Genomic DNA, 9,315 nt, shown 5'->3' on the forward strand with positions numbered 1-9,315 from the left:
CCAAGCTGTACTAAAAGCCTCCAATACAGGAACACAATGTTGCCAGCCAATCAAGACACACAAAAAAGCCACAAAACAGACAGAAGATATTAGAAACACCAATCAAGCAGAACACAGCAAATTCCAAGACCAATAAACACAGACCAAGACTCCCAACCAATCAGCATGAAGAAAAAACCATTCTGGCACAGCAGTAGGCTAGCCCCAAATTTAAAACTGAAACAACTGTAAAAGTCTGACTCACAGACGAACACAATACAGAAGCCTGATGATGGCAGATGAGATTCTGCTGAAACGTTGCTACAACTTTAAAAGCACAACTATAATGACGTGGGAAAATACCTGAACAAAGTTGAATACCCTATCACTGCAGGCTAACAAGGCCGTCCAGCAGGAAGATAAATAGTTGTTTGTCATGTAAACATCTCAATTACTTTCCAGTGAAATGTAAGATCTGTACCAAATTGACACTAATTTTTCTCCTTGTAACCTAGGAATGTAATTCTTATCCTGTACTACATTCAGGGTTCTAATTACATTCAGGTTCTCAAGACCTTTTGGAATGTATCATCCATTACTCAAAACTTAAAGTCTTATTATCTGCATCATTTCTATCCTGCAGTAGGAAGAAGGGTGTGGTATAAAGATCTCCCTTAATATCACTTGCCCTAGTCAAACTTTTGCCAGTGCTATCTGAAATATTAATTTAAATTTAAGTGGGGGAGGGGATAAATTCCTAGTTCATAATCCCAGAAATATTTCATTGTGTGGTTTCTAATTCATGAAAAGTGTTTTCTATAGAGAGAATAAGAGGAAGATGTTTCACAAGTAGATTAGTGATAATATTTTATCCTATGTAAACCTAGAATGATATAAAATTAAAAAGTGTGCACTTTAGTGCCATTAACAATCATAAGAATCAATCCAGTGCCTTCTAAGAATAATTGCAATTAAACACAACACAGCTAAATTCCAGGAGTTTTTAGTGGAGAAGTCAGCAAATAAAAAGAAAACAAGTTTACTTTCAAACCAAACCAATAAAATTGAAGATCGAAGTGTTTTTAATTTCAAATAAGTAACACAATTGTAACAGGTTAGCCAAATTCTGCCTGTTCCTGAAAAGCATTAAACTTGACTGAACCTTGTTAATATTTGGGTGAGACCATGACCGAGATGCCCCAAAACAGGGCATTTAATAATCTGAAAAAAATATTCCAGGGGAAGATGGCATCAGTAAATTACTGTATGAATGGGAGGAGCTTGATTTAAGAGAGATAATAAACATATTAGCAACTTTTTGAAAATAATTAAATTATGTGATTTTCCAGATTGAGCTACATACCGTAAATGGCAGAACATTTGGAAATTTTTGCTTTCAAAGTAGGCAGATTTTCCCAGTTGGTATCCCCCAGTTGGCCTGAACAATGATATTTTTGACTGCCTGGGCCTGATGCAGATTATACTTAAAGAGATTTAGAAGATATTCAGTTAAAATGGTTCCTTTAGATTATTGAAATGTTTTCCCTCCTATAGAGCTATAGGCTCTTTGAAAAAAATAAGGCATGGCCTCATACAGAGAGTCCTTGACTTATGACCACAATTGAGTCCAAAATTTCTGCTGTTAAGCAAGACATTTGTTAAGTGAGTTTTGCCCATGTTATGACCTTCCTTGCCACACCTGTTAAGTGAATCACTTAACAGTTGTTAAGTTAGTAACACAGTTGTTAAATGAATTTGGCTTTCCCATTGGCTTTGCTTGTCAGAAGGTCACAAAATATCATCACATGACCCTGGGACACTGCAATGGTCGTAAGTATGAGTCAGTTGCCAAGCGACTGAATTTTGATCATGTGACCACAGGTCTCCTGCTATGGTTGTAAGTGTGAAAAATGGTCATAAGTAAGGTGACCAACTTTTTTACAATGAGAAGGAGGACATAAATAAATTGAAGAAAAAAACAAAACAAAGCCACTTGCGCACGGCGCACTCTCTCAAAACAATTCTCCTGTGCATGCGTCTCATAATTGCATCTCACCACACTGTACCGAGCCTTGACAAATCGTCATGTCAAATACAAATACGTCACATCACATGCAACGGATCGGTTCGGCATCGATCAAATATGGAGATTTACAGATTAGTCTTCAAATATCAAAAAAGAGGACATGGAGGAGGACACTTTTCAAGAGAAGACAGAACTTACAGAAGGAGGACTGTCCTCCCTAAAGGAGGACGATTGGTCACCTTATCATAAGTCACTTTTTTTCAATGCTGTTATACATGTATTGATCAGGGCTTGTTTTTCCCTTCCTTGTTGTTCCCTGCCTTCTGAAAGTTTGATAGAAAAAGAATCTGGGAAACGGTGAGCATTAATTGTATGCCCAGCTTTTCAAGGTAATGAAAGTTCATCCCTTCACCCCCTTTTGCAAGATGGGAAATCCCTTGTAAGATTCAAAACAGCAAGGTTTTAAAAATACGTAGAAAATCCATCTTAGCAACAAATCCTACCTACTCCTTTAGACAGAATAATATGTGACAAGGGTTGAGGCCAGAGCTCTAGAACCATGCACAGCTATGGAGAGACTGTTAATTTTCTGGAGTCATGTGGATGTTTTTGTGGAAATTCTAGTTCCTACCTTTGTTGAGTTTGCTAACTCAGTTAGTTTTAGCCTTGGTTAAATTTTTGTGGCTTGGTATCAGAGGTGGTATTAAGCAGGTTCTGACCAGTTCTGGAGAACTGGTAGCAGAAATTTTGAGTAGTTCGGAGAACCGGCAAATCCCACCTCTGACTGGCCTTGCCCCCATCTATTCTCTGCCTCCCACTGAGTCCCAGCTTATTGGCTGGGTCTTCTTTGGTTGCCCTGCACAGGAGAACGGAGCTGGAATGCAGGCTAGTGGGGTGGGGAGGGAAGGGGGATTTTGCAGTAACCTTCCCCTGCCACGCCCACCAAGCCATGCCCACAGAACCGGTAGTAAAAAAATTTGAATCCCACCACTGCTTGCTATGCTGTGAGAACTCAACTGGCATGATCATTTATCTTTCCCTGTATTATGAACCCATCAGTGTATTACCCAACCACTCTCCTGTGATGGATTAATTCCAGATCGGGGTGGTATGAAAATGCAAAACTTCTGCCTAATTTGTAAGCATACATTCATCAGTCAGGAGACCTATTTAATAGGCGTGAGAAATCAAAACCCCAAATGGTAGTTGTAGGGATGCTAAGCCTGTGCAGACATATCCCAAAGGTGGTTTTCCAAAAGGCAGTTGGACTTTCTTGGGTTTTTTTTTCCTTTGCAAACATTTAGCTTCTCATCCAAGAAGCTTCTTTCAAGGAAAAAAAAAAACCAAGGAAATCCAGTTGTGTTTTGGAAAAGCACTTTGGGGACAACCATGACCTGGATGATTGCGAATCTCCACAGGTATTATACAGCCATAGTTTGCACAGGTATGGACAAAAACATGTTGGTTTGGTTTCTTTCGGCTTTGTAGACATTGCAGTTCTTTCTTTTTTTCTTTTAAACTGAATCTAACCTGCTTCCTATTTAGCTCGATGTACACTCTGGGGCCCATCTGTTTCTCATGACACTCAAGGCAGGGAGGAGGCTGGCCTGCCTAATGCTGTTGGGAAGAGCTCAGAGGATGCCCAAACAGGATGCTTTCCCCAGCATAGGCAAACAGGAAGGCACGTGCTGCCAAAAACCTGCACTTTTCAGAATTTTGTGCTGAAGTCTGCAATTCACAAAATGCCTGCCCAAAGGGCTCACACTAAATCGTGTGAAAAGCTGAGGCACAGAGGGCTGGGGGTCGTGTAGAAACTGGACAATGCATTTCCCTCCTTTTAGGCATTTGTGGCCTCTCTCCAGCTACCCTAAACCAGAATTGAAATAAAACCCTAATGAACTCGGGCTTAGTTCGAAGGGACCGTCTCTTTCCTTACATAGAAAGGGGAAAGGAAACAAAAATTGCCTGAAGGGTGAGGCTTTGGAGGATTTCTGCCACAGGCTCCATTTATAATGTGCAGTACAACATTTTGTCTCAATGGAATGCAGAATATTCAATCACTTTCTGATTAGTGTATCATTTCTCTCCCCCCTCCCTGTAGTAGCATCTGCCCATTTTATACAAACTTAATTTTTCATTCTCCTGCCTGTAGCTTCTTTACAGCTCATTTATGCAATCCTGTGAACTTAGCCAAAAAAGAAGAGAAGTAGAAGAGTGTGTGGAAAATTATACGCATGTTCTTGAGCCATTCTGATAATGGAATCTATTTTTCTGTGCACCTTTGCAAGCAAACCCCAATTTGGGCAAGCTATTTTCCTTTAAAATAAGTAGTGTGCATTCTACGCCTACTTGTATAGGGCGTCCTTGCTTAACGACTATTAAGTTTGTCAATAGTCAAAAAAGTTTACTTACATCCCAACCTCAAAGTTACAACTGCTGCACTTAATGATTGTAATGAGTTTTGACCAAAAGTCCAAGCCCAATTGTTATAATTAAATGAGGACTATCTATCTATCTCAATATATATGAATATATGAAACTCAAATACTTTGGCCACCTAATGAGAAGGAAGGACTCACTGGAGAAGAGCCTAATGCTGGGAAAGATTCAGGGCAATAGAAGAAGAAGGAGATGACAGAGAAAGAGGTGGATAGATGGAGTCGCTGAAGCAGTTGGCGTGAACTTAAATGGACTCCAGAAGATGGTAGAGGACAGGAAGGCCTGGAGGAACGTTGTCCATGGGGTCATGATGGGTCGGACATGACTTTGCAACTAACAACAACAAATCTATCTATCTATCTAGGTCTTATGTTTAGATTTGTGACCCATTCTGCTAAACCAAACATATGGGTTTGTACAGGGGTGGGATTCAAATTTTTTAACAACTAGTTCTGTGGGTGTGGCTTAGTTGGTGGGTGTGGCTTGGTGGTCATGTGACTGGCTAGGCGTGGCCAACTCAACATCACTCACATCGAGGCATGCATCTCCTGGACTGGCCTCTCGTGACTGTGGGGATGCTGCAACAGTCGCAAGTATGAAAAATGCTCATGTCACTTTTTCAGTGCCATTGTAACTTTTAATGGTCACTCCACACAAGCAAAGTACCAGCAAAGGAGGTAAAAAAAACTCCAGAGATGTTCCTGAGACAGGAAGTCTAGTCCTGCCAAGAATGTAATAAGGGTTAGCGGAGAGGCAGTTTCCGTAAGCAACACCAGAATGTTTCCTTCCTGCCTTCCTTACAGGATTAGGCCAGTAATTTCTTCTAACAACCGGTTCTCTGAACTGCTTAGAATGTTAACAACCGGTTCTAGCGAATAGGTGCGAACTGGTAGAATCCCACCCCTGGGTTTGCAAGTTCATTCTAGCTCTTTTATAATCTTCAGGAGGGGATAATGTAGTCAATCTGTATAATGGTTGTGATGGGACAATTTTCTTCTCGGTCTCTAAGAGATTCATTTCAGGTCTGCTTAGATCCTGCCTAAGTTTAGCCAGGGTGCTTTTTCCTGTGCCTTTTGATAATGTTGGGGCTCAAAAAAGAAGGGGCATTGCCTCTTACAGTTTGGTTTGCCATTCAGTTATGGTATTTGTATGGCAGGGGGAGAGAATAAAGAAGCAACTTGGCAACTTGGTAACTTTAATTTTCCAAAAACCTTTCTCACCTTAATGTCCAGGGATTTGCTCCAGAGAGAACAGCTTTGAGAAGAATCTACAGCTACAAGCCAACATTCTTTCCTTTGTTCTCAGAGAAAAATAATAGCAAGGGCATTGCATTTGTTAACTTAAGCAATTTATGCCTTTTTTTTTTCATTTGGGGGAGTGAAGCTAGAGAAGAGTTTCCCCCACCTTTCAAACCAGTATCTGATGTTCTTACAATTCAGCAAAGGCAGTCAATCACAAAGGGTTTCTAAAGGCGAAAGGACTATACAAATCCATATATATCCTGTTTTCCATTACAACAACTTGCTTCAACAAAAGCAGGATATGAGAACAGGTTATCCATTTGGCAAATCCCTCCAAAGCTGTTAATTGTTTAGGTGAATTTCCCGAGTCTGGCTTTTATTTTATCTGATGCAGTTTGACCAGATGTGGAGGAAAATAAAGCTCCTGGGTCCTGGGCCTTTAATCATTTCATTGAAGAGGCCTTTCAATATTGATGCCTGTTTTCTGCATTAGCTTTACATTTTCTTCTTCCCCAAACAACAATAATCTCAGGAGGGAGAGAGAGAGAGAGAGAGAGAGAGAGAGAGAGAGAGAGACTAACTGGGCCAAAGTTAGCTAATAAATTTCAATGGCTGATGGTAGACATCAATCTCATACTTCCTGGGTTTAGCCCCATATCTAAGCAGGTGGAATCAAGCTATTTTCTTCGCAAACCTGTGTATTTTGTCCACAGATCATTAAAAATTACACACAATAACAATCAAGGTCTCGGCAGTTATTTTAGAGTCCTCAAAAAGTATTTATCATTTAATTCTCTGGATTTCCATGTATCATAAACTGATCATTCAAGATGGATTTGTATAACAGACTAGACTAAAATGTCATTAAGCAATTTGTGTTTAGTCTACTGAACAAAGGCAGCTGAGCTGAGGCAAACCAAATGAAAGCGTACAGCAAATAAATAAAACAAAATAAGACGTATTGGCAATAAGGTGCTACAGTATGAAGTCTACAACATGAAGTTCATTTTCTCTTTTGTTTTCATCTTCCTTCTCTTCTCATAATAGACTATCATAGTCAGGCAATATTTGAAAAGGCTTCACTCATTTCATCAAACTTTCCTTCCTGAATAAGCCATGCTTCGCAAACACATACATTCATTCATCATGATTTCCCCCCAAATGTTAATATCTAGACATGGCATCTAACCAAGACAAGCAAAGCACATTATAGTTTGGTATTGTGTAAATCAGATGGTATTGTTTCTTTTTTTTGCCTTATGAAAAGATTGGAGTGGAAAGTGAAAAGAAAGAAGAAAAAGTCTGAAAGTGAGGAACAGTTGATTTGGAAGGTACAATGTGGACTTTTTGATTTTTTCCCCTCACTTAACAGAAAGCTTTCTGAAGTAGAAATGGAAAAGCCTGGGGAAAAACAGGGAAAATTGGGGATAATCTGGGTTTCCCCCCCATTTTTTCCAAAGCTGTTTGGGAAAAAATAATAAAAAAAACCTGTTTTCCCCCAATTTTTCCATTTTTTTCCCAGCCTTCCCATCTCTAGTAGTTTCTTTGAGGCCCAGTTGCCTTTTGAAAAACATATTTAGGAAAACCTTGACCTGAATGACTGAGAATCTCCATAGACATTTAACTCACAAAAGGTTACGCCTTTTAATAAAATGTGTTAGTCGGAAAATATGTTACCAAACTCCTTATTATTTTTTTTTGTTAAGCAAGATCAGTGGCCTAAAGAAATGTGTAGTACATAAAAACTCAACGATAGCAATTGCAAATCTCATACGTAAAGTTCAAACATGAAAAATAGAATATGCTTCTCATAAGAACAAGGAATAGCTTTGGTGCATTGCTAAGTATAAATTATTCTCCCGTTCAAAAATGCTTAGACATTGGTGGATAGCAAAGACATCATAACAATTCTTTAGTGGTTTTTAAGAATATAGCCCAAATCCATAATCTTCTAGAACTAATAAATACACTTTTGCTCAGCGACTAAAAGACCCAGCTCAGCTCACAGAATCACATGAATTAAAAACAACAGAATTCTAGAGCTGGCCTAAAACTGAATTTAACTCTCAAGCTTAGTGAAGGAATCCAGATCAAAGCATCCCAAGAGAATGACTGACTACTGTTCAAAATATAAGGCTTTGTAAGGTTTTTGTAAATCAAAGAGCCAGATTGGCCTTCCAAAGCTGGATCACCATCCTGAGATGGCTGAAGAGAGATTTCCCTCCCAATTTTCTACAAGTCTTATTACTATCTTCCCTATGCCACATATTTTGGAGATAACAACAACAACAACAAAAATCCATTTCTAATATTCTTCCTGTGTGAAGTTGGTTCATTTCCAGAAAAACAAAACATCAGTTTTCACGAAACCTGAGAAAACCTAAGAAGTTTTTCTATGTTTTTATTTGGGTGCGACAGTTTGGGTTTTCACGTAACAACTTAGCCCTCAAGTTTCTTATCCTGAACTGATAAAGTCTCCTATTATCTTCCTACTGTTTTTCAATTGGAAAGCCTCCAGTCACAGTTAAGGTGGCTCTGGTAAGGTAACTTGAAGTATCCAGAAAGTTGGTTGGCAACAGGCCTACAAAATATCCTAAGGAGAGACTCTGGGACACCTAACTTTGACAGACAAGCAACACAACTGTCAATTATGGGTTTTTTTAAAAAAAAAAATCTAAAAATAAATCTCAAATCTTGTGTTTTCTTACCTGGCTTCCTCTTTATCGCAATTTGAAAAGATTCTGGCGATTGCAATCTTCTCTAAGCAGCATCTAGATCAAGTCATGGGAGTGTGTTGGATAAAGTAAAATCAGTTATTTGACTGCATGAAGCAAGTCAGGGAGTGATCCGCTTCCTTGTTGCCAAGGGGTCTACAGCTGGGAAACCAGCCCTTCCCCTCCGTTGAGTCTGTACATCCTGTTATTGTTCTGATATTATTAATGTTTCAAAGAGAAGAGTGGAGGAAGGAGATAACCGCTTGGGGTCAATGCCTTAATCACCCTCGCAAGAAGTAAGAGGTAGAGAACAGGATGGCAGGACTCATTGCCATTCGCTAACAAAAACACAACTCAAGCCAGAGGCTGAGAATGGGGATTGTGAAAACTTAGAAAGAGTGGAATGCAACTTCTTTCTTTTTTTGGCATTTGTGTGTTTTCTTGGCTGAGAAATCTTTAAGTCTTTCCCCAGCTACTCATGATAACGTATTCAGAGAGTCCCTTGAATCTTCTTTTTTGAAAATTTAGAGATTTTTTTTCCTGCTTCCGTTGTCACAACCTCCCTTATCTTTCCTCGTAATTCTTTAATTTCTGTTTCTCATAAATTAAGCATACTAAATCTTAACCCTAATTCCCACAACACTGTCCAACTATTTACTAAGTCTGCATTACTATCACTATTAATTTTCTCATCACTCCTGTCACCCATGCCCTCCCACTTGTGACTATGACTGTAACTTTGTCGCTTGTATCCTTATGATTTATATGGACTGTTTCCTAGGATGACTTGATGGCTTATTGTACCCCATGACTATCATTAAGTGTTGTACCTTATGATTCTTGACGAATGTATCTTTTCTTTTTATGTACACTGAAGCATTTGAACCAAGACAAATTCTTGTGTGTCTAATCACAC

The 9,315-nt window shown here is 39.1% G+C and overlaps 1 protein-coding gene across 2 annotated transcripts in view; it reads right to left on the minus strand.

Moving 5' to 3' along the window:
* Positions 1 to 8,755, minus strand: part of CDH5 (cadherin 5) — a 32,980-nt gene extending 24,225 nt beyond the window's left edge. The window contains exon 1 of one of the 2 annotated variants that reach the window (XM_026672040.2): positions 8,394 to 8,755. The gene's annotated coding sequence lies outside the window, so the exon portion shown is untranslated. The remainder of the gene's footprint in view (positions 1 to 8,393) is intronic. The other variant, XM_087971609.1, reaches the window with a different exon arrangement.
* Positions 8,756 to 9,315: the final 560 nt, after the last annotated feature.

Source organism: Notechis scutatus, chromosome 9 (genome assembly GCF_049901735.1).
Source record: "Notechis scutatus isolate UNSWTSFEM ecotype Mainland chromosome 9, rNotScu1.2, whole genome shotgun sequence".
Lineage (NCBI taxonomy): Eukaryota > Metazoa > Chordata > Lepidosauria > Squamata > Elapidae > Notechis > Notechis scutatus.